This window comes from Ranitomeya imitator, chromosome 9 (assembly GCF_032444005.1).
Source record: "Ranitomeya imitator isolate aRanImi1 chromosome 9, aRanImi1.pri, whole genome shotgun sequence".
In the NCBI taxonomy this organism is placed as follows: Eukaryota; Metazoa; Chordata; class Amphibia; order Anura; family Dendrobatidae; genus Ranitomeya; species Ranitomeya imitator.
Genome location: NC_091290.1, coordinates 74,542,659 through 74,567,540, shown reverse-complemented (window position 1 = coordinate 74,567,540; position 24,882 = coordinate 74,542,659). Strand labels below are relative to the sequence as shown.

At 39.4% G+C, this 24,882-nt stretch overlaps 13 non-coding genes across 13 annotated transcripts; all 13 read right to left on the bottom strand.

Moving 5' to 3' along the window:
• Window positions 1-343: 343 nt before the first annotated feature.
• Window positions 344-415, bottom strand: TRNAQ-UUG (transfer RNA glutamine (anticodon UUG)). The gene has a single exon. It is a non-coding gene; the product is annotated as a tRNA-Gln (tRNA).
• A 660-nt stretch (window positions 416-1,075) lies between these two features.
• Window positions 1,076-1,157, bottom strand: TRNAS-AGA (transfer RNA serine (anticodon AGA)). The gene has a single exon. It is a non-coding gene; the product is annotated as a tRNA-Ser (tRNA).
• Window positions 1,158-7,623: 6,466 nt separating this feature from the next.
• TRNAQ-UUG (transfer RNA glutamine (anticodon UUG)) lies at window positions 7,624-7,695 on the bottom strand. Its single transcript has one exon. It is a non-coding gene; the product is annotated as a tRNA-Gln (tRNA).
• A 4,555-nt stretch (window positions 7,696-12,250) lies between these two features.
• On the bottom strand, window positions 12,251-12,332 carry TRNAS-AGA (transfer RNA serine (anticodon AGA)). Its single transcript has one exon. It is a non-coding gene; the product is annotated as a tRNA-Ser (tRNA).
• A 957-nt stretch (window positions 12,333-13,289) lies between these two features.
• TRNAQ-UUG (transfer RNA glutamine (anticodon UUG)) lies at window positions 13,290-13,361 on the bottom strand. The gene has a single exon. It is a non-coding gene; the product is annotated as a tRNA-Gln (tRNA).
• A 663-nt stretch (window positions 13,362-14,024) lies between these two features.
• TRNAS-AGA (transfer RNA serine (anticodon AGA)) lies at window positions 14,025-14,106 on the bottom strand. The gene has a single exon. It is a non-coding gene; the product is annotated as a tRNA-Ser (tRNA).
• Window positions 14,107-15,604: 1,498 nt separating this feature from the next.
• TRNAQ-UUG (transfer RNA glutamine (anticodon UUG)) lies at window positions 15,605-15,676 on the bottom strand. Its single transcript has one exon. It is a non-coding gene; the product is annotated as a tRNA-Gln (tRNA).
• A 660-nt stretch (window positions 15,677-16,336) lies between these two features.
• TRNAS-AGA (transfer RNA serine (anticodon AGA)) lies at window positions 16,337-16,418 on the bottom strand. Its single transcript has one exon. It is a non-coding gene; the product is annotated as a tRNA-Ser (tRNA).
• A 957-nt stretch (window positions 16,419-17,375) lies between these two features.
• On the bottom strand, window positions 17,376-17,447 carry TRNAQ-CUG (transfer RNA glutamine (anticodon CUG)). The gene has a single exon. It is a non-coding gene; the product is annotated as a tRNA-Gln (tRNA).
• Window positions 17,448-19,140: 1,693 nt separating this feature from the next.
• TRNAQ-UUG (transfer RNA glutamine (anticodon UUG)) lies at window positions 19,141-19,212 on the bottom strand. The gene has a single exon. It is a non-coding gene; the product is annotated as a tRNA-Gln (tRNA).
• A 3,766-nt stretch (window positions 19,213-22,978) lies between these two features.
• TRNAS-AGA (transfer RNA serine (anticodon AGA)) lies at window positions 22,979-23,060 on the bottom strand. The gene has a single exon. It is a non-coding gene; the product is annotated as a tRNA-Ser (tRNA).
• Window positions 23,061-24,018: 958 nt separating this feature from the next.
• On the bottom strand, window positions 24,019-24,090 carry TRNAQ-UUG (transfer RNA glutamine (anticodon UUG)). Its single transcript has one exon. It is a non-coding gene; the product is annotated as a tRNA-Gln (tRNA).
• Window positions 24,091-24,753: 663 nt separating this feature from the next.
• On the bottom strand, window positions 24,754-24,835 carry TRNAS-AGA (transfer RNA serine (anticodon AGA)). Its single transcript has one exon. It is a non-coding gene; the product is annotated as a tRNA-Ser (tRNA).
• Window positions 24,836-24,882: the final 47 nt, after the last annotated feature.

Here is a 24,882-nt window from a genome sequence, read left to right as displayed (position 1 = left end):
AAAACGCCAACAATTCCTGAAGCCATTTCAGCTTAAAATCCTTGTCAGTTTAATACACCTGGAAAAAGTGTTATGTGAACATTGACATAAATCATAGGGTATGGTTGCTTTGTGTGACACAATTCGTAAGAGTGTTGTATCTTAAAGTCAATTTTAAGTTTCGGTAGTCCTGCTTCATAGGTGGATTTGGCCATACAACTCAAAGTGATCACTCCATGGATGTTTGGAACATTCAAATCTTTTTTTGGCATATTGATTTTAACTCTCTTTTTATGTTAAAACTTGGGCACAGGAGAACTCAGTGTAAGCGGAAAAACTGAAACATATGTACAAAGAGCTGCCCAGGTTCCACTGAGATTTGAACTCAGATCACTGGATTCAAAGTCCAGAATGCTAACCATTACACCATGGAACCACACAAAAAAAATACATGGCTGCAGTTTTTGTGCTAAAAAGCACATTTGAACTCATGAATGAAGGTGAATACAGGCTCTAAAGCTGTAGTGCAAATCTACAATTAATACACAATGGTAAATTAATATCTCCTTAACTTTTATTCCACAAGTGTGCCAAGGGTTGCATGATATTTCAACAAGGACAGTTTTAAATGTGGATGAAAAGTGGCTAGTAAATAGAGTGCTGGATCTGTTACTTGGAAACAGGGTAAGAAAAAAATAATTGCAAAACTTATACTGTTAGAAAGCTGTTCATCCAGAAGTGGCTAAAAATGTTTCATTGTGTGGTAAAAAGTTTCTTCCAAGAGATAATTCAAGGTTGTTGCAAATCAAAGTGCATGTCCCAGTACATCTGCCACAGCAGTGGTCTGTGACTGCTAGACAAAAGAGGGAGAAGCACCACTTACCTGGTGGCACTCATGGCGCTTCTTTTAATTAGTGGCTTGACGCACGTGGGATGCAGCGTCAGATCGGCTTATAGAAAATACATCCAAAAATCAAGTCAGTCTGGTTCTAGAAACCCGGTCTAAAGTTTGCATATCACCTTCATGTGTGATAAACCAGGACACAAGCAAATTTATCTTCTCGGGTAATCAGACAAAAAACTACAGGAACATATTCGTAGTCGGCAGGATTTGAACCTGCGCGGGGAAACCCCAACGGATTTCTAGTCCATCGCCTTAACCACTCGGCCACGACTACTCAGACATTGGCCATTGATGAGTTTCACACACCTTTTCTTATAGCACCATGATCAAGAGCAGTGATTATCATATTGGAAAACATCTCAGAAAATAGAAACAAAATTCCAGGTACCAGTAAAATATAAAAATCTGATTTAAAGTCATCATCAATGGGAATCATGTACAGTTTAAGACTTTTACCTCTTTATAAGGCGGATTTTTAGTGGGTCCACTCCAAAATCATCCTGAAAATTACTCTGAAAATGCTGAAAACACTGAACAAATTAGTTTCCACGTAAAAAAGACTTGCTGCTCATATGATCAGGCTTTTGGGTGTCTTTTAACCACATCAAGTTTCCAAAAATGCCAAGCGGTTAACTAAAATAAGCATATCATTCTTCAGGTGTTTTTCATTTCGAATAGCTCCATACTTATAATACAATTTAATGGCAAGGTTAGAAAAACTCCTTCAAGGTTCCTGAGTGACGTTTAGTGCGTTTTGTGAGCTACAAAGAAGCGCCACAAAAATAGACTCAAAAGGTTCCCAAAATAATTTTATAAAAATACCACCAAAAATTTTTGCAAACTGCTTTAGGAAATTCTGAAAAACAAAAGAAAAGATGATTCAGGAAGAAAACGCCAACAATTCCTGAAGCCATTTCAGCTTAAAATCCTTGTCAGTTTAACCCCTTTACCCCCAAAGGTGGTTTGCACGTCAATGACCAGGCCAATTTTTACAATTCTGACCACTGTCCCTTTATGAGGTTATAACTCCGAAACGCTTCAACGGATCCTGGTGATTCTGACATTGTTTTCTCGTGACATATTGTACTTCATGATAGTGGTAAAATTTCTTTGATAGTACCTGCGTTTATTTGTGAAAAAAAATGGAAATTTGGCGAAAATTTTGAAAATTTCGCAATTTTCAAACTTTGAATTTTTATGCAATTAAATCACAGAGATATGTCACACAAAATACTTAATAAGTAACATTTCCCACATGTCTCCTTTACATCAGCATAATTTTGGAACCAATTTTTTTTTTTGTTAGGGAGTTATAAGGGTTAAAAGTTGACCAGAAATTTCTCATTTTTACAACACCATTTTTTTTTAGGGACCACGTCTCATTTGAAGTAATTTTGAGGGGTCTATATGATAGAAAATGCCCAAGTGTGACACCATTCTAAAAACTGCACCCCTCAAGGTGCTCAAAACCACATTCAAGAAGTTTATTAACCCTTCAGGTGTTTAATAGGAATTTTTGGAATGTTTAAATAAAAATGAACATTTAACTTTTTTACACAAAAAATTTATTTCAGCTCCAATTTGTTTTATTTTACCAAGGGTAACAGGAGAAATTGGACCCAAAAAGTTGTTGACCAATTTGTCCTGAGTACGCTGATACCCCATATGTGGCAGTAAACCACTGTTTGGGCGCATGGGAGAGCTCGGAAGGGAAGGAGCACTTTTTGACTTTTCAATGCAAAATTGACAGGAATTGAGATGGGACGCCATGTTGCGTTTGGAGAGCCACTGATGTGCCTAAACATTGAAACCCCCCACAAGTGACACCATTTTGGAAAGTAGACCCCCTAAGGAACTTATCTGGATGTGTGGTGAGCACTTTGACCCACCAAGTGCTTCACAGAAGTTTATAATGCAGAACCGTAAAAATAAAAAATCATATTTTTTCACAAAAATTATATTTTTGCCCCCAATTTTTTATTTTTCCAAGGGTAAGAGAAGAAATTGGACCTCAAAAGTTGTTGTCCAAATAGTCCTGAGTACGCTGATATGCCATATGTGCCAGTAAACCACTGTTTGGGCGCATGGGAGAGCTCGGAAGGGAAGGAGCGCAGTTTGACTTTTCAATGCAAAATTGACAGAAATTGAGATGGGACGCCATGTTGCGTTTGGAGAGCCACTGATGTGCCTAAACATTGAAACCCCCCACAAGTGACACCATTTTGGAAAGTAGACCCCCTAAGGAACTTATCTGGATGTGTGGTGAGCACTTTGACCCACCAAGTGCTTCACAGAAGTTTATAATGCAGAACCGTAAAAATAAAAAATCATATTTTTTCACAAAAATTATATTTTTGCCCCCAATTTTTTATTTTTCCAAGGGTAAGAGAAGAAATTGGACCTCAAAAGTTGTTGTCCAATTTGTCCTGAGTACGCTGATACCCCATATGTGGCAGTAAACCACTGTTTGGGCGCATGGGAGAGCTCGGAAGGGAAGGAGCGCAGTTTGACTTTTCAATGCAAAATTGACAGAAATTGAGATGGGACGCCATGTTGCGTTTGGAGAGCCACTGATGTGCCTAAACATTGAAACCTCCCACAAGTGACACCATTTTGGAAAGTAGACCCCCTAAGGAACTTATCTGGATGTGTGGTGAGCACTTTGACCCACCAAGTGCTTCACAGAAGTTTATAATGCAGAACCGTAAAAATAAAAAATCATATTTTTTCACAAAAATTATATTTTTGCCCCCAATTTTTTATTTTTCCAAGGGTAAGAGAAGAAATTGGACCTCAAAAGTTGTTGTCCAATTTGTCCTGAGTACGCTGATACCCCATATGTGGCAGTAAACCACTGTTTGGGCGCATGGGAGAGCTCGGAAGGGAAGGAGCGCAGTTTGACTTTTCAATGCAAAATTGACAGAAATTGAGATGGGACGCCATGTTGCGTTTGGAGAGCCACTGATGTGCCTAAACATTGAAACCCCCCACAAGTGACACCATTTTGGAAAGTAGACCCCCTAAGGAACTTATCTAGAGGTGTGGTGAGCACTTTGACCCACCAAGTGCTTCACAGAAGTTTATAATGCAGAACCGTAAAAATAAAAAATCATAATTTTTCACAAAAATTATATTTTTGCCCCCAATTTTTTATTTTTCCAAGGGTAAGAGAAGAAATTGGACCTCAAAAGTTGTTGTCCAATTTGTCCCGAGTACGCTGATACCCCATATGTGGCAGTAAACCACTGTTTGGGCGCATGGGAGAGCTCGGAAGGGAAGGAGCGCCGTTTGACTTTTCAATGCAAAATTGACAGGAATTGAGATGGGACGCCATGTTGCGTTTGGAGAGCCACTGATGTGCCTAAACATTGAAACCCCCCACAAGTGACACCATTTTGGAAAGTAGACCCCCTAAGGAACTTATCTGGATGTGTGGTGAGCACTTTGACCCACCAAGGGCTTCACAGAAGTTTATAATGCAGAGCCATAAAAATAAAACAAAATTTTTTTCCCACAAAAATTATTTTTTAGCCCCCAGTTTTGTATTTTCCCTAGGGTAACAGGAGAAATTGGACCCCAAAAGTTGTTGTCCAATTTGTCCTGAGTACGCTGATACCCCATATGTGGGGGGGAACCACCGTTTGGGCGCATGGGAGGGTTCAGAAGGGAAGGAGCGCCATTTGGAATGCAGACTTAGATGGAATGGTCTGCAGGCGTCACATTGCGTTTGCAGAGCCCCTAATGTACCTAAACAGTAGAAACCCCCCACAAGTGACACCATTTTGGAAAGTAGACCCCCTAAGGAACTCATCTTGATGTGTTGAGAGCTTTGAACCCCCAAGTATTTCACTACAGTTTATAACGCAGAGCCATGCAAATAAAAAATATTTTTTTTTCCACAAAAATTATATTTTAGCCCCCAGTTTTGTATTTTTCCAAGGTTAGCAGGAGAAATTGGACCCTAAATGTTGTTGTCCAATTTGTCCTGAGTACGCTGATACCCTATATGTGGGGGGGAACCACCGTTTGGGCGCATGGGAGGGCTCGGAAGGGAAGGAGCATTATTTGGAATGCAGACTTAGATGGATTGGTCTGCAGGCGTCACATTGCGTTTGCAGAGCCCCTAATGTACCTAAACAGTAGAAACCCCCCACAAGTGACCCTATATTGGAAACTAGACCCCTCAATGAACTTATCTAGATGTGTTGTGAGAACTTTGAACCCCCAAGTGTTTCACTACAGTTTATAACGCAGAGCCGTGAAAATAAAAAATCTTTTTGTTTTCCCACAAAAATTATTTTTTAGCCCCCAGTTTTGTATTTTCCCAAGGGTAACAGGAGAAATTGGTCCACAAAAGTTGTTGTCCAATTTGTCCTGAGTACGCTGATACCCCATATGTTGGGGTAAACCCCTGTTTGGGCACACAGGAGAGCTCGGAAGGGAAGGAGCACTGTTTTACTTTTTCAACGCAGAATTGGCTGGAATTGAGATCGGACGCCATGTCGTGTTTGGAGAGCCCCTGATGTGCCGAAACAGTGGAAACCCCCCAATTATAACTGAAACCCTAATCTAAACACACCCCTAACCCTAATTCCAACGGTAACCCTAACCACACCTCTAACCCTGACACACCCCTAACCCTAATCCCAACCCTATTCCCAACTGTAAATGTAATCTAAACCCTAACCCTAACTTTAGCCCCAACCCTAACTGTAGCCCCAACCCTAACCCTAACCCTAGCCCTAACCCTAGCCCTAACCCTAGCCCTAACCCTAGCCCTAACCCTAGCCCTAACCCTAGCCCTAACCCTAACCCTAGCCCTAACCCTAGCCCTAACCCTAGCCCTAGCCCTAACCCTAGCCCTAACCCTAGCCCTAACCCTAACCCTAGCCCTAACCCTAACCCTAGCCCTAGCCCTAACCCTAGCCCTAACCCTAGCCCTAGCCCTAACCCTAGCCCTAACCCTAGCCCTAATGGGAAAATGGAAATAAATACATTTTTTTTTATTTTTCCCTAACTAAGGGGGTGATGAAGGGGGGTTTGATTTACTTTTATAGCGAGTTTTTTAGCGGATTTTTATGATTGGCAGCCGTCACACACTGAAAGACCCTTTATATTGCAAAAAATATTTTTTGCAATACCACATTTTGAGAGCTATAATTTTTCCATATTTTGGTCCACAGAGTCATTTGAGGTCTTGTTTTTTGCGGGACGAGTTGACGTTTTTATTGAAAACATTTTTGGGCACGTGACATTTTTTGATCGCTTTTTATTCCGATTTTTGTGAGGAAGAATGACCAAAAGCCAGCTATTCATGAATTTCTATTGGGGGAGGCGTTTATACCGTTCCGCGTTTGGTAAAATTGATAAATCAGTTTTATTCTTCGGGTCAGTACGATTACAGCGATACCTCATTTATATCATTTTTTTATGGTTTGGCGCTTTGATACGATAAAAACTATTTTACAGAAAAAATAATTATTTTTGCATCGCTTTATTCTCAGGACTATAACTTTTTTATTTTTTTGCTGATGATGCTGTATGGCGGCTCTTTTTTTGCGGGACAATATGACGCTTTCAGCGGTACCATAATTATTTATATCTGTCCTTTTGATCGCGTGTTATTCCACTTTTTGTTCGGCGGTATGATAATAAAGCGTTGTTTTTTGCCTCGTTTTTTTTTTTTTTTTCTTACGGTGTTTACTGAAGGGGTTAACTAGTGGGACAGTTTTATAGGTCGGGTCGTTACGGACGCGGCGATACTAAATATGTGTACTTTTATTGTTTTTTTTTTTTTATTTAGATGAAGAAATGTATTTATGGGAATAATATTTTTTTTTTTTTTTCATTATTTTGGAATATTTTTTTTTTTTTTTTTTACACATTTGGAATTTTTTTTTTTAACTTTTTTACTTTGTCCCAGGGGGGACATCACAGATCAGTGATCTGACAGTTTGCACAGCACTCTGTCAGATCACTGATCTGACATGCAGCGCTGCAGGCTTCACAGTGCCTGCTCTGAGCAGGCTCTGTGAAGCCACCTCCCTCCCTGCAGGACCCGGATCCGCGGCCATCTTGGATCCGGGGCTGGAGGGAGCAGGGAGGGAGGTGAGACCCTCGCAGCAACGCGATCACATCGCGTTGCTCCGGGGGTCTCAGGGAAGCCCGCAGGGAGCCCCCTCTCTGCGCGGTGCTTCCCTGCACCGCCGGCAAATCGCGATCATCTTTGATCGCGGTGTGCCAGGGGTTAATGTGCCGGGGGCGGTCCGTGACCGCTCCTGGCACATAGTGCCGGATGTCAGCCGCGATAAGCAGCTGACACCCGGCCGCGATCGGCCGCGCTCCCCCCGTGAGCACGGCCGATCGGCTATGACGTACTATCCCGTCCAGGGTCAGATAAGCCCAGGGCACCTCGACGGGATAGTACGTATAAGGTCACAGAGGGGTTAATACACCTGGAAAAAGTGTTATGTGAACATTGACATAAATCATAGGGTATGGTTGCTTTGTGTGACACAATTCGTAAGAGTGTTGTATCTTAAAGTCAATTTTAAGTTTCGGTAATCCTGCTTCATAGGTGGATTTGGCCATACAACTCAAAGTGATCACTCCATGGATGTTTGGAACATTCAAATCTTTTTTTGGCATGTTGATTTTAACTCTCTTTTTATGTTAAAACTTGGGCACAGGAGAACTCAGTGTAAGCGGAAAAACTGAAACATATGTACAAAGAGCTGCCCAGGTTCCACTGAGATTTGAACTCAGATCGCTGGATTCAAAGTCCAGAGTGCTAACCATTACACCATGGAACCACACAAAAAAAATACATGGCTGCAGTTTTTGTGCTAAAAAGCACATTTGAACTCATGAATGAAGGTGAATACAGGCTCTAAAGCTGTAGTGCAAATCTACAATTAATACACAATGGTAAATTAATATCTCCTAAACTTTTATTCCACAAGTGTGCCAAGGGCTCCATGATATCTCAACAAGGACAGTTTTAAATGTGGATGAAAAGTGGCTAGTAAATAGAGTGCTGGATCTGTTACTTGGAAACAGGGTAAGAAAAAAATAATTGCAAAACTTATACTGTTAGAAAGCTGTTCATCCAGAAGTGGCTAAAAATGTTTCATTGTGTGGTAAAAAGTTTCTTCCAAGAGATAATTCAAGGTTGTTGCAAATCAAAGTGCATGTCCCAGTACATCTGCCACAGCAGTGGACTGTGACTGCTAGACAAAAGAGGGAGAAGCACCACTTACCTGGTGGCACTCATGGCGCTTCTTTTAATTAGTGGCTTGACGCACGTGGGATGCAGCGTCAGATCGGCTTATAGAAAATACATCCAAAAATCAAGTCAGTCTGGTTCTAGAGAATACATTTCAAAAACCTGACCTGCACATCCAAACATAGACTCAGTGTGAACAGGTGCTGAACCTAGAGTCGCCAACTCGTATATAGTTAAGTAAATAAGGCAGCACACTGCAGCGCTAGAACATACAAACTTGAAATACGAAATTTGAACTACATTACTGCACTAGAAATATGAAAAATGAGAGCGTTTAGCGCATAAAAATGGCCAATTTTATGTGTACCTGGTAGCCCCTTTACGGCATCTCTCTTATACCAGGTCCTACGCTTGCCTTACCTCGCTGAGAATAAACGTCTCCTTCTGAATGGGTATATGTGAAACCTCTTCCTAGACTAGAATTCTCTCTCTCTGTGGAGGGGTATTGGACCTGCTGTAATTAAAACACCTGTAGGCTAGGAGGCGGAGTGCACGATCAGAAGGCTAGAGAATACATTTCAAAAACCTGACCTGCACATCCAAACATAGACTCAGTGTGAACAGGTGCTGAACCTAGAGTCGCCAACTCGTATATAGTTAAGTAAATAAGGCAGCACACTGCAGCGCTAGAACATACAAACTTGAAATACGAAATTTGAACTACATTACTGCACTAGAAATATGAAAAATGAGAGCGTAATGTAGTTCAAATTTCGTATTTCAAGTTTGTATGTTCTTGCGCTGCAGTGTGCTGCCTTATTTACTTAACTATATACGAGTTGGCGACTCTAGGTTCAGCACCTGTTCACACTGAGTCTATGTTTGGATGTGCAGGTCAGGTTTTTGAAATGTATTCTCTAGCCTTCTGATCGTGCACTCCGCCTCCTAGCCTACAGATGTTTTAATTACAGCAGGTCCAATACCCCTCCACAGAGAGAGAGAATTCTAGTCTAGGAAGAGGTTTCACATATACCCATTCAGATGGAGACGTTTATTCTCAGCGAGGTAAGGCAAGCGTAGGACCTGGTATAAGAGAGATGCCGTAAAGGGGCTACCAGGTACACATAAAATTGGCCATTTTTATGCGCTAAACGCTCTCATTTTTCATATTTCTAGTGCAGTAATGTAGTTCAAATTTCGTATTTCAAGTTTGTATGTTCTAGCCCTGCAGTGTGCTGCCTTATTTACTTAACTATATACGAGTTGGCGACTCTAGGTTCAGCACCTGTTCACACTGAGTCTATGTTTGGATGTGCAGGTCAGGTTTTTGAAATGTATTCTCTAGCCTTCTGATCGTGCACTCCGCCTCCTAGCCTACGGGTTTTTTAATTACAGCAGGTCCAATACCCCTCCACAGAGAGAGAGAATTCTAGTCTAGGAAGAGGTTTCACATATACCCATTCAGATGGAGACGTTTATTCTCAGCGAGGTAGGGCAAGCGTAGGACCTGGTATAAGAGAGATGCCGTAAAGGGGCTACCAGGTACACATAAAATTGGCCATTTTTATGCGCTAAACGCTCTCATTTTTCATATTTCTAGTGCAGTAATGTAGTTCAAATTTCGTATTTCAAGTTTGTATGTTCTAGCGCTGCAGTGTGCTGCCTTATTTACTTAACTATATACGAGTTGGCGACTCTAGGTTCAGCACCTGTTCACACTGAGTCTATGTTTGGATGTGCAGGTCAGGTTTTTGAAATGTATTCTCTAGCCTTCTGATCGTGCACTCCGCCTCCTAGCCTACAGGTGTTTTAATTACAGCAGGTCCAATACCCCTCCACAGAGAGAGAGAATTCTAGTCTAGGAAGAGGTTTCACATATACCCATTCAGATGGAGACGTTTATTCTCAGCGAGGTAAGGCAAGCGTAGGACCTGGTATAAGAGAGATGCCGTAAAGGGGCTACCAGGTACACATAAAATTGGCCATTTTTATGCGCTAAACGCTCTCATTTTTCATATTTCTAGTGCAGTAATGTAGTTCAAATTTCGTATTTCAAGTTTGTATGTTCTAGCGCTGCAGTGTGCTGCCTTATTTACTTAACTATATACGAGTTGGCGACTCTAGGTTCAGCACCTGTTCACACTGAGTCTATGTTTGGATGTGCAGGTCAGGTTTTTGAAATGTATTCTCTAGCCTTCTGATCGTGCACTCCGCCTCCTAGCCTACAGGTGTTTTAATTACAGCAGGTCCAATACCCCTCCACAGAGAGAGAGAATTCTAGTCTAGGAAGAGGTTTCACATATACCCATTCAGATGGAGACGTTTATTCTCAGCGAGGTAAGGCAAGCGTAGGACCTGGTATAAGAGAGATGCCGTAAAGGGGCTACCAGGTACACATAAAATTGGCCATTTTTATGCGCTAAACACTCTCATTTTTCATATTTCTAGTGCAGTAATGTAGTTCAAATTTCGTATTTCAAGTTAGTATGTTCTAGCGCTGCAATGTGCTGCCTTATTTACTTAACTATATACGAGTTGGCGACTCTAGGTTCAGCACCTGTTCACACTGAGTCTATGTTTGGATGTGCAGGTCAGGTTTTTGAAATGTATTTTCTAGCCTTCTGATCGTGCACTCCGCCTCCTAGCCTACAGGTGTTTTAATTACAGCAGGTCCAATACCCCTCCACAGAGAGAGAGAATTCTAGTCTAGGAAGAGGTTTCACATATACCCATTCAGATGGAGACGTTTATTCTCAGCGAGGTAAGGCAAGCGTAGGACCTGGTATAAGAGAGATGCCGTAAAGGGGCTACCAGGTACACATAAAATTGGCCATTTTTATGCGCTAAACGCTCTCATTTTTCATATTTCTAGTGCAGTAATGTAGTTCAAATTTCGTATTTCAAGTTTGTATGTTCTAGCGCTGCAATGTGCTGCCTTATTTACTGTATTTTTCTGACTATAAGACGCACTTTTTTCCTCCAAATTTGGGAGGAAAGTGTGGGTGCGTCTTATGGTACGGATGTAGCATGTGGGGAGGGGGGCAGCAGTGAGTGGGATCGCACTGTTATCCCACTTCAGGATGTCCCAGCTGCCCAGAATCAGTGCTGGGGAAACCATGTGGTCCCGATGATTAAGTGCAGTGAATATTCATTAGCTACTCCCCGCCCACCTATCAGCTGAGTGGTGAGCCTGGAGAGGCAAATGAATACTGCACTTAAGCAGGGACACACATGGCTTCCCCAGCGCTGATTCCTGCAGCAGCTGGGGAGATCCGTGTGTCCGGTGCAGGAGGAGGCAGCAACAGCAGGGTCCGGGGGAGAGGAGATCGCTGTACCTTCCTGGGCTGGAGCTGAGTGCTGTGCAGTGTGCACAAGGAGGACCTGTGATGATGTCAGAAGTGGGCGGGCTGGAGCATCACATGGCAGCACAGAGCCCTCCCTCTTCTTGACATCATCACAGGTCCTTCAGACTCCAACACTAGAATCTGCTGGCTTCCATTACCTGTGCTGTGGAAAGGCAACAAGAGGGAGGGCTCTGTGTGCAGTCATGGGATGCTTTTACCTCACCACAGTGTGGCTGGCTGCCACAATTAAGAGGTTAGTCTTTCCAAAACACAATAAAGCACTCTGCCACTTCTTTAGTGAACTATAACTCCCAGCATGTCATAGGATCTGCAGGACATGCTGGGAGTTATAGTTCTCCCATTGGATTTTAAAGCAGCACTCCAGTGTTATTTTGCAGTGCTGGAGTGGTGCTTTAAATATAAGCCCTGTGCCCCCATTCTTATACACACCCTCCAGCATCTTCATATACATATAGTACTGTACAGACACCACACTGGTCCCGCAGCTTCCAACATAATAACATACTATTATACTGTATGTGGTGTTATTATATATAATAGTATGTTATTAAATATTTTACATTTTTTTTCCTTCAAATATTTTTTTCCCTATTTTCCACCTCTAAAACCTGGGTGCGCCTTATAGTCCGGTGCGTCTTATAGTCCGAAAAATACGGTACTTAGTCTGGTTCTAGAAACCCGGTCTAAAGTTTGCATATCACCTTCATGTGTGATAAACCAGGACACACGCAAATTAATCTTCTCGGGTAATCAGACAAAAAACTACAGGAACATATTCGTAGTCGGCAGGATTTGAGCCTTCGCGGGGAAACCCCAATGGATTTCTAGTCCATCGCCTTAACCACTCGGCCACGACTACTCAGACATTGACCATTGATGAGTTTCACACACCTTTTCTTATAGCACCATGATCAAGAGCAGTGATTATCATATTGGAAAACATCTCAGAAAATAGAAACAAAATTCCAGGTACCAGTAAAATATAAAAATCTGATTTAAAGTCATCATCAATGGGAATCATGTACAGTTTAAGACTTTTACCTCTTTATAAGGCGGATTTTCAGTGGGTCCACTCCAAAATCATCCTGAAAATTACTCTGAAAATGCTGAAAACACTGAACAAATTAGTTTCCACGTAAAAAAGACTTGCTGTTCATATAATCAGGCTTTTGGGTGTCTTTTAACCACATCAAGTTTCCAAAAATGCCAAGCGGTTAACTAAAATAAGCATACCATTCTTCAGGTGTTTTTCATTTCGAATAGCTCCATACTTATAATACAATTTAATGGCAAGGTTAGAAAAACTCCTTCAAGGTTCCTGAGTGACTTTTAGTGCATTTTGTGAGCTACAAAGAAGCGCCACAAAAATAGACTCAAAAGGTTCCCAAAATAATTTTATAAAAATACCACCAAAAATGTTTGCAAACTGCTTTAGGAAATTCTGAAAAACAAAAGAAAAGATGATTCAGGAAGAAAACGCCAACAATTCCTGAAGCCATTTCAGCTTAAAATCCTTGTCAGTTTAATACACCTGGAAAAAGTGTTATGTGAACATTGACATAAATCATAGGGTATGGTTGCTTTGTGTGACACAATTCGTAAGAGTGTTGTATCTTAAAGTCAATTTTAAGTTTCGGTAATCCTGCTTCATAGGTGGATTTAGCCATACAACTCAAAGTGATCACTCCATGGATGTTTGGAACATTCAAATCTTTTTTTGGCATGTTGATTTTAACTCTCTTTTTATGTTAAAACTTGGGCACAGGAGAACTCAGTGTAAGCGGAAAAACTGAAACATATGTACAAAGAGCTGGCCAGGTTCCACTGAGATTTGAACTCAGATCGCTGGATTCAAAGTCCAGAGTGCTAACCATTACACCATGGAACCACACAAAAAAAAAATTCATGGCTGCAGTTTTTGTGCTAAAAAGCACATTTGAACTCATGAATGAAGGTGAATACAGGCTCTATAGCTGTAGTGCAAATCTACAATTAATGCACAATGGTAAATTAATATCTCCTAAACTTTTATTCCACAAGTGTGCCAAGGGTTCCATGATAACTCAACAAGGACAGTTTTAAATGTTGATGAAAAGTGGCTAGTAAATAGAGTGCTGGATCTGTTACTTGGAAACAGGGTAAGAAAATAAATAATTGCAAAACTTATACTGTTAGAAAGCTGTTCATCCAGAAGTGGCTAAAAAATTTTCATTGTGTGGTAAAAAGTTTATTCCCAGAGATAACTCAAGGTTGTTGCAAATCAAAGTGCATGTCCCAGTACATCTGCCACAGCAGTGGTCTGTGACTGCTAGACAAAAGAGGGAGAAGCACCACTTACCTGGTGGCACTCATGGCGCTTCTTTTAATTAGTGGCTTGACGCACGTGGGATGCAGCGTCAGATCGGCTTATAGAAAATACATCCAAAAATCAAGTCAGTCTGGTTCTAGAAACCCTGTCTAAATTTTGCATATCACCTTCATGTGTGATAAACCAGGACACACGCAAATTTATCTTCTCAGGTAATCAGACAAAAAACTATAGGAACATATTCGTAGTCGGCAGGATTTGAACCTGCGCGGGGAAACCCCAACGGATTTCTAGTCCATCGCCTTAACCACTCGGCCACGACTACTCAGACATTGACCATTGATGAGTTTCACACACCTTTTCTTATAGCACCATGATCAAGAGCAGTGATTATCCCTTTGGAAAACATCTCAGAAAATAGAAACAAAATTCCAGGTACCAGTAAAATATAAAAATCTGATTTAAAGTCATCATCAATGGGAATCATGTACAGTTTAAGACTTTTACCTCTTGATAAGGCGGATTTTCAATGGGTCCACTCCAAAATCATCCTGAAAATGCTGAAAACACTGAACAAATTAGTTTCCACGTAAAAAAGACTTGCTGTTCATATGATCAGGCTTTTGGGTGTCTTTTAACCACATCAAGTTTCCAAAAATGCCAAGCGGTTAACTAAAATAAGCATATCATTCTTCAGGTGTTTTTCATTTCGAATAGCTCCATACTTATAATACAATTTAATGGCAAGGTTAGAAAAACTCCTTCAAGGTTCCTGAGTGACTTTTAGTGCGTTTTGTGAGCTACATAGAAGCGCCACAAAAATAGACTCAAAAGGTTCCCAAAATAATTTTATAAAAATACCACCAAAAATGTTTGCAAACTGCTTTAGGAAATTCTGAAAAACAAAAGAAAAGATGATCAAGAGCAGTGATTATCCCTTTGGAAAACATCTCAGAAAATAGAAACAAAATTCCAGGTACCAGTAAAATATAAAAATCTGATTTAAAGTCATAATCAATGGGAATCATTTACAGTTTAAGACTTTTACCTCTTTATAAGGCGGATTTTCAGTGGGTCCACTCCAAAATCATCCTGAAAATTACTCTGAAAATGCTGAAAACACTGAACAAATTAGTTTCCACGTAAAAAAGACTTGCTGTTCATATGATCAGGCTTTTGGGTGTCTTTTAACCACATCAAGTTTCCAAAAATGCCAAGCGGTTAACTAAAATAAGCATATCATTCTTCAGGTGTTTTTCATTTCGAATAGCTCCATACTTATAATACAATTTAATGGCAAGGTTAGAAAAACTCCTTCAAGGTTCCTGAGTGACTTTTAGTGCATTTTGTGAGCTACAAAGAAGCGCCACAAAAATAGACTCAAAAGGTTCCCAAAATAATTTTATAAAAATACCACCAAAAATGTTTGCAAACTGCTTTAGGAAATTCTGAAAAACAAAAGAAAAGATGATTCAGGAAGAAAACGCCAACAATTCCTGAAGCCATTTCAGCTTAAAATCCTTTTCAGTTTAATACACCTGGAAAAAGTGTTATGTGAACATTGACATAAATCATAGGGTATGGTTGCTTTGTGTGACACAATTCGTAAGAGTGTTGTATCTTAAAGTCAATTTTAAGTTTCAGTAATCCTGCTTCATAGGTGGATTTGGCCATACAACTCAAAGTGATCACTCCATGGATGTTTGGAACATTCAAATCTTTTTTTGGCATGTTGATTTTAACTCTCTTTTTATGTTAAAACTTGGGCACAAGAGAACTCAGAGTAAGCAGAAAAACTGAAACATATGTACAAAGATCTGCCCAGGTTCCACTGAGATTTGAACTCAGATCGCTGGATTCAAAGTCCAGAATGCTAACCATTACACCATGGAACCACATGAAAAAACACCTGGCTGCAGTTTTTGTGCTAAAAAGCACATTTGAACTCATGAATGAAGGTGAATACAGGCTCTAAAGCTGTAGTGCAAATCTACAATTAATACACAATGGTAAATTAATATCTCCTAAACTTTTATTCCACAAGTGTGCCAAGGGTTCCATGATATCTCAACAAGGACAATTTTAAATGTTGATGAAAAGTGGCTAGTAAATAGAGTGCTGGATCTGTTACTTGGAAACAGGGTAAGAAAAAAAATAATTGCAAAACTTATACTGTTAGAAAGCTGTTCATCCAGAAGTGGCTAAAAAATTTTCATTGTGTGGTAAAAAGTTTATTCCAAGAGATAATTCAAGGTTGTTGCAAATCAAAGTGCATGTCCCAGTACATCTGCCACAGCAGTGGTCTGTGACTACTAGACAAAAGAGGGAGAAGCACCACTTACCTGGTGGCACTCATGGCGCTTCTTTTAATTAGTGGCTTGACGCACGTGGGATGCAGCGTCAGATCGGCTTATAGAAAATACATCCAAAAATCAAGTCAGTCTGGTTCTAGAAACCCTGTCTAAATTTTGCATACCACCTTCATGTGTGATAAACCAGGACACACGCAAATTTATCTTCTCAGGTAATCAGACAAAAAACTATAGGAACATATTCGTAGTCGGCAGGATTTGAACCTGCGCGGGGAAACCCCAATGGATTTCTAGCCCATCGCCTTAACCACTCGGCCACGACTACTCAGACATTGACCAATGATGAGTTTCACACACCTTTTCTTATAGCACCATGATCAAGAGCAGTGATTATCCCTTTGGAAAACATCTCAGAAAATAGAAACAAAATTCTAGGTACCAGTAAAATATAAAAATCTGATTTAAAGTCATCATCAATGGGAATCATGTTCAGTTTAAGACTTTTACCTCTTTATAAGGCGGATTTTCAGTGGGTCCACTCCAAAATCATCCTGAAAATTACTCTGAAAATGCTGAAAACACTGAACAAATTAGTTTCCACGTAGAATAGTCTTGCTGTTCATATGATCAGGCTTTTGGGTGTCTTTTAACCACATCAAGTTTCCAAAAATGCCAAGCGGTTAACTAAAATAAGCATATCATTCTTCAGGTGTTTTTCATTTCGAATAGCTCCATACTTATAATACAATTTAATGGGAAGGTTAGAAAAACTCCTTCAAGGTTCCTGAGTGACTTTTAGTGCGTTTTGTGAGCTACAAAGAAGCGCCACAAAAATAGACTCAAAAGGTTCCCAAAATAATTTTATAAAAATACCACCAAAAATGTTTGCAAACTGCTTTAGGAAATTCTGAAAAACAAAAGAAAAGATGATTCAGGAAGAAAACGCCAACAATTCCTGAAGCCATTTCAGCTTAAAATCCTTGTCAGTTTACAACACCTGGAAAAAGTGTTATGTGAACATTGACATAAATCATAAGGTATGGTTGCTTTGTGTGACACAATTCGTAAGAGTGTTGTATCTTAAAGTCAATTTTAAGTTTCAGTAATCCTGCTTCATAGGTGGATTTGGCCATACAACTCAAAGTGATCACTCCATGGATGTTTGGAACATTCAAATATTTTTTTGGCATGTTGATTTTTACTCTCTTTTTATGTTAAAACTTGGGCACATGAGAACTCAGTGTAAGCGGAAAAACTGAAACATATGTACAAAGAGCTGCCCAGGTTCCACTGAGATTTGAACTCAGATCGCTGGATTCAGAGTCCAAAGTGCTAACCATTACACCATGGAACCACATGAAAAAACACCTGGCTGCAGTTTTTGTGCTAAAAAGCACATTTGAACTTATGAATGAAGGTGAATACAGGCTCTATAGCTGTAGTGCAAATCTACAATTAATGCACAATGGTAAATTAATATCTCCTAAACTTTTATTCCACAAGTGTGCCAAGGGTTCCATGATAACTCAACAAGGACAGTTTTAAATGTTGATGAAAAGTGGCTAGTAAATAGAGTGCTGGATCTGTTACTTGGAAACAGGGTAAGAAAATAAATAATTGCAAAACTTATACTGTTAGAAAGCTGTTCATCCAGAAGTGGCTAAAAAATTTTCATTGTGTGGTAAAAAGTTTATTCCAAGAGATAACTCAAGGTTGTTGCAAATCAAAGTGCATGTCCCAGTACATCTGCCACAGCAGTGGTCTGTGACTGCTAGACAAAAGAGGGAGAAGCACCACTTACCTGGTGGCACTCATGGCGCTTCTTTTAATTAGTGGCTTGACGCACGTGGGATGCAGCGTCAGATCGGCTTATAGAAAATACATCCAAAAATCAAGTCAGTCTGGTTCTAGAAACCCTGTCTAAATTTTGCATATCACCTTCATGTGTGATAAACCAGGACACACGCAAATTTATCTTCTCAGGTAATCAGACAAAAAACTATAGGAACATATTCGTAGTCGGCAGGATTTGAACCTGCGCGGGGAAACCCCGCCCTAGTCCATCGCCTTAACCACTCGCCCACGACTACTCAGGCATTGACCATTGATGAGTTTCACACACCTTTTCTTATAGCACCATGATCAAGAGCAGTGATTATCCCTTTATAAAACATCTCAGAAAATAGAAACAAAATTCCAGGTACCAGTAAAATATAAAAATCTGATTTAAAGTCATCATCAATGGGAATCATGTTCAGTTTAAGACTTTTACTTCTTTATAAGGCGGATTTTCAGTGGGTCCACTCCAAAATCATCCTGAAAATTACTCTGAAAATGCTGAAAACACTGAACAAATTAGTTTCCACGTAGAATAGTCTTGCTGTTCATATGATCAGGCTTTTGGGTGTCTTTTAACCACATCAAGTTTCCAAAAATGCCAAGCGGTTAACTAAAATAAGCATATCATTCTTCAGGTGTTTTTCATTTCGAATAGCTCCATACTTATAATACAATTTAATGGGAAGGTTAGAAAAACTCCTTCAAGGTTCCTGAGTGACTTTTAGTGCGTTTTGTGAGCTACAAAGAAGCGCCACAAAAATAGACTCAAAAGGTTCCCAAAATAATTTTATAAAAATACCACCAAAAATGTTTGCAAACTGCTTTAGGAAATTCTGAAAAACAAAAGAAAAGATGATTCAGGAAGAAAACGCCAACAATTCCTGAAGCCATTTCAGCTTAAAATCCTTGTCAGATTACAACACCTGGAAAAAGTGTTATCTGAACATTGACATAAATCATAAGGTATGGTTGCTTTGTGTGACACAATTCGTAAGAGTGTTGTATCTTAAAGTCAATTTTAAGTTTCGGTAATCCTGCTTCATAGGTGGATTTGGCCATACAACTCAAAGTGATCACTCCATGGATGTTTGGAACATTCAAATATTTTTTTGGCATGTTGATTTTTACTCTCTTTTTATGTTAAAACTTGGGCACAGGAGAACTCAGTGTAAGCGGAAAAACTGAAACATATGTACAAAGAGCTGGCCAGGTTCCACTGAGATTTGAACTCAGATGGCTGGATTCAAAGTCCAGAGTGCTAACCATTACACCATGGAATCACATGAAAAAACACCTGGCTGCAGTTTTTGTGCTAAAAAGATCATTTGAACTCATGAATGAAGGTGAATACAGGCTCTAAAGCTGTAGTGCAAATCTACAATTAATACACAATGGTAAATTAATATCTCCTAAACTTTTATTCCACAAGTGTGCCAAAGGTTCCATGATATCTCAACAAAGACAGTTTTAAATGTTGATGAAACGTGGCTAGTAAATAGAGTGCTGGATCTGTTACTTGGAAACAGGGTAAGAAAAAAAATAATTGCAAAACTTAAACTGTTAGAAAGCTGTTCATCCAGAAGTGGCTAAAAAATTTTCATTGTGTGGTAAAAAGTTTATTCCAAGAGATAATTCAAGGTTGTTGCAAATCAAAGTGCATGTCCCAGTACATCTGCCACAGCAGTGGTCTGTGACTGCTAGACAAAAGAGGGAGAAGCACCACTTACCTGGTGGCACTCATGGCGCTTCTTTTAATTAGTGGCTTGACGCAGGTGGGATGCAGCGTCAGATCGGCTTATAGAAAATACATCCAAAAATCAAGTCAGTCTGGTTCTAGAAACCTTGTCTAAAGTTTGCATATCACCTTCATGTGTGATAAACCAGGACACACGCAAATTTATCTTCTCAGGTAATCAGACAAAAAACTATAGGAACATATTCGTAGCCTGCGCGGGGAAACCCCAATGGATTTCTAGTCCATCGCCTTAACCACTCGGCCACGACTACTCAGACATTGAACATTGATGAGTTTCACACACCTTTTCTTATAGCACCATGATCACGAGCAGTGATTATCCCTTTGGAAAACATCTCAGAAAATAGAAACAAAATTCCAGGTACCAGTAAAATATAAAAATCTGATTTAAAGTCATCATCAATGGGAATCATGTACAGTTTAAGACTTTTACCTCTTTATAAGGCGGATTTTCAGTGGGTCCACTCCAAAATCATCCTGAAAATTACTCTGAAAATGCTGAAAACACTGAACAAATTAGTTTCCACGTAGAATAGACTGGCTGTTCATATGATCAGGCTTTTGGGTGTCTTTTAACCACATCAAGTTTCCAAAAATGCCAAGCGGTTAACTAAAATAAGCATATCATTCTTCAGGTGTTTTTCATTTCGAATAGCTCCATACTTATAATACAATTTAATGGCAAAGTTAGAAAAACTCCTTCAAGGTTCCTGAGTGACTTTTAGTGCGTTTTGTGAGCTACAAAGAAGCGCCACAAAAATAGACTCAAAAGGTTCCCAAAATAATTTTATAAAAATACCACCAAAAATGTTTGCAAACTGCTTTAGGAAATTCTGAAAAACAAAAGAAAAGATGATTCAGGAAGAAAACGCCAACAATTCCTGAAGCCATTTCAGCTTAAAATCCTTGTCAGTTTAAAACACCTGGAAAAAGTGTTATGTGAACATTGACATAAATCATAGGGTATGGTTGCTTTGTGTGACACAATTCGTAAAAGTGTTGTATCTTAAAGTCAATTTTAAGTTTCGGTAATCCTGCTTCATAGGTGGATTTGGCCATATAACTCAAAGTGATCACTCCATAGATGTTTGGAACATTCAAATCTTTTTTTTGGCATGTTGATTTTTACTCTCTTTTTATGTTAAAACTTGGGCACAGGAGAACTCAGTTTAAGCGGAAAAACTGAAACATATGTACAAAGAGCTGCCCAGGTTCCACTGAGATTTGAACTCAGATGGCTGGATTCAAAGTCCAGAATGCTAACCATTACACCAATGAACCACATGAAAAAACACCTGGCTGCAGTTTTTGTGCTAAAAAGCACATTTGAACTCATGAATGAAGGTGAATACAGGCTCTAAAGCTGTAGTGCAAATCTACAATTAATGCACAATGGTAAATTAATATCTCCTAAACTTTTATTCCACAAGTGTGCCAAGGGTTCCATGATATCTCAACAAGGACAGTTTTAAATGTTGATGAAAAGTGGCTAGTAAATAGAGTGCTGGATCTGTTACTTGGAAACAGGGTAAGAAAAAAAATAATTGCAAAACTTATACTGTTAGAAAGCTGTTCATCCAGAAGTGGCTAAAAAATTTTCATTGTGTGGTAAAAAGTTTATTCCAAGAGATAATTCAAGGTTGTTGCAAATCAAAGTGCATGTCCCAGTACATCTGCCACAGCAGTGGTCTGTGACTGCTAGACAAAAGAGGGAGAAGCACCAATTACCTGGTGGCACTCATGGCGCTTCTTTTAATTAGTGGCTTGACGCATATGGGATGCAGCGTCAGATCGGCTTATAGAAAATACATCCAAAAATCAAGTCAGTCTGAAAATTACTCTGAAAATGCTGAAAACACTGAACAAATTAGTCTCCACGTAAAATAGACTTGCTGTTCATATGATCAGGCTTTTGGGTGTCTTTTAACCACATCAAGTTTCCAAAAATGCCAAGCGGTTAACTAAAATAAGCATATCATTCTTCAGGTGTTTTTCATTTCGAATAGCTCCATACTTATAATACAATTTAATGGCAAGGTTAGAAAAACTCCTCCAAGGTTCCTGAGTGACTTTTAGTGCGTTTTGTGAGCTACAAAGAAGCGCCACAAAAATAGACTCAAAAGGTTCCCAAAATAATTTTATAAAAATACCACCAAAAATGTTTGCAAACTGCTTTAGGAAATTCTGAAAAACAAAAGAAAAGATGATTCAGGAAGAAAACGCCAACAATTCCTGAAGCCATTTCAGCTTAAAATCCTTGTCAGTTTAATACACCTGGAAAAAGTGTTATGTGAACATTGACATAAATCATAGGGTATGGTTGCTTTGTGTGACACAATTCGTAAGAGTGTTGTATCTTAAATACAATCTTAAGTTTCGGTAATCCTGCTTCATAGGTGGATTTGGCCATACAACTCAAAGTGATGACTCCATGGATGTTTGGAACATTCAAATCTTTTTTTGGCATGTTGATTTTAACTCTCTTTTTATGTTAAAACTTGGGCACAGGAGAACTCAGTGTAAGCGGAAAAACTGAAACATATGTACAAAGAGCTGCCCAGGTTCCACTGAGATTTGAACTCAGATCGCTGGATTCAGAGTCCAGAGGGCTAACCAATACACCATGGAACCACATGAAAAAACACCTGGCTGCAGTTTTTGTGCTAAAAAGCACATTTGAACTCATGAATGAAGGTAAATACAGGCTCTAAAGCTGTAGTGCAAATCTACAATTAATACACAATGGTAAATTAATATCTCCTAAACTTTTATTCCACAAGTGTGCCAGGGGTTCCATGATATCTCAACAATGATAGTTTTAAATGTTGATGAAAAGTGGCTAGTAAATAGAGTGCTGGATCTGTTACTTGGAAACAGGGTAAGAAAAAAATAATTGCAAAACTTATACTGTTAGAAAGCTGTTCATCCAGAAGTGTCTAAAAAATTTTCATTGTGTGGTTAAAAGTTTATTCCAAGAGATAATTCAAGGTTGTTGCAAATCAAAGTGCATGTCCCAGTACATCTGCCACAGCAGTGGTCTGTGACTGCTAGACAAAAGAGGGAGAAGCACCACTTACCTGGTGGCACTCATGGCGCTTCTTTTAATTAGTGGCTTGATGCACGTGGGATGCAGCGTCAGATTGGCTTATAGAAAATACATACAAAAATCAAGTCAGTCTGGTTCTAGAAACCCTGTCTAAAGTTTGCACATCACCTTCATGTGTGATAAACCAGCACACACGCAAATTTATCTTCTCAGGTAATCAGACAAAAAACTATGGGAACATATTCGTAGTCGGCAGGATTTGAACCTGCGCGGGGAAACCCCAATGGATTTCTAGTCCATCACCTTAACCACTCGGCCACGACTACTCAGACATTGACCATTGATGAGTTTCACACACCTTTTCTTATAGCACCATGATCAAGAGCAGTGATTATCCCTTTGGAAAACATCTCAGAAAAAAGAAACAAAATTCCAGGTACCAGTAAAATATAAAAATCTGATTTAAAGTCATCATCAATGGGAATCATGTACAGTTTATGACTTTTACCTCTTTATAAGGCGGATTTTCAGTGGGTCCACTCCAAAATCATCCTGAAAATTACTCTGAAAATGCTGAAAACACTGAACAAATTAGTTTCCACGTAAAAAAAGACTTGATGTTCATATGATCAAGCTTTTGGGTGTCTTTTAACCACATCAAGTTTCCAAAAATGCCAAGCGGTTAACTAAAATAAGCATATCATTCTTCAGGTGTTTTTCATTTCGAATAGCACCATACTTATAATACAATTTAATGGGAAGGTTAGAAAAACTCCTTCAAGGTTCCTGAGTGACTTTTAGTGCGTTTTGTGAGCTACAAAGAAGCGCCACAAAAATAGACTCAAAAGGTTCCCAAAATAATTTTATAAAAATACCTCCAAAAATGTTTGCAAACTGCTTTAGGAAATTCTGAAAAACAAAAGAAAAGATGATTCAGGAAGAAAACGCCAACAATTCCTGAAGCCATTTCAGCTTAAAATCCTTGTCAGTTTAATACACCTGTAAAAAGTGTTATGTGAACATTGACATAAATCATAGGGTATGGTTGCTTTGTGTGACACAATTCGTAAGAGTGTTGTATCGTAAAGTCAATTTTAAGTTTCGGAAATCCTGCTTCATAGGTGGATTTGGCCATACAACTCAAAGTGATCACTCCATGGATGTTTGGAACATTCAAATCTTTTTTTGGCATGTTGATTTTAACTCTCTTTTTATGTTAAAACTTGGGCACAGGAGAACTCAGTGTAAGCGGAAAAACTGAAACATATGTACAAAGAGCTGGCCAGGTTCCACTGAGATTTGAACTCAGATCGCTGGATTCAAAGTCCAGAGTGCTAACCATTACACCATGAAACCACACAAAAAAAAAATTCATGGCTGCAGTTTTTGTGCTAAAAAGCACATTTGAACTCATGAATGAAGGTGAATACAGGCTCTAAAGCTGTAGTGCAAATCTACAATTAATACACAATGGTAAATTAATATCTCCTAAACTTTTATTCCACAAGTGTGCCAAGGGTTCCATGATATCTCAACAAGGACAGTTTTAAATGTTGATGAAAAGTGGCTAATAAATAGAGTGCTGGATCTGTTACTTGGAAACAGGGTAAGAAAAAAAATAATTGCAAATCTTATACTGTTAGAAAGCTGTTCATCCAGAAGTGGCTAAAAAAATTTCATTGTGTGGTAAAAAATTTATTCCAAGAGATAATTCAAGGTTGTTGCAAATCAAAGTGCATGTCCCAGTACATCTGCCACAGCAGTGGTCTGTGACTGCTAGACAAAAGAGGGAGAAGCACCACTTACCTGGTGGCACTCGTGGCGCTTCTTTTAATTAGTGGCTTGACGCAGGTGGGATGCAGCTTCAGATCGGCTTATAGAAAATACATCCAAAAATCAAGTCAGTCTGGTTCTAGAAACCCTGTCTAAATTTTACATATCACCTTCATGTGTGATAAACCAGGACACATGCAAATTTATCTTCTCAGGTAATCAGACAAAAAACTATAGGAACATATTCGTAGTCGGCAGGATTTGAACCTGCGCTGGGAAACCCCAATGGATTTCTAGTCCATCGCCTTAACCACTCGGCCACGACTACTCAGACATTGACCATTGATGAGTTTCACACACCTTTTCTTATAGCAC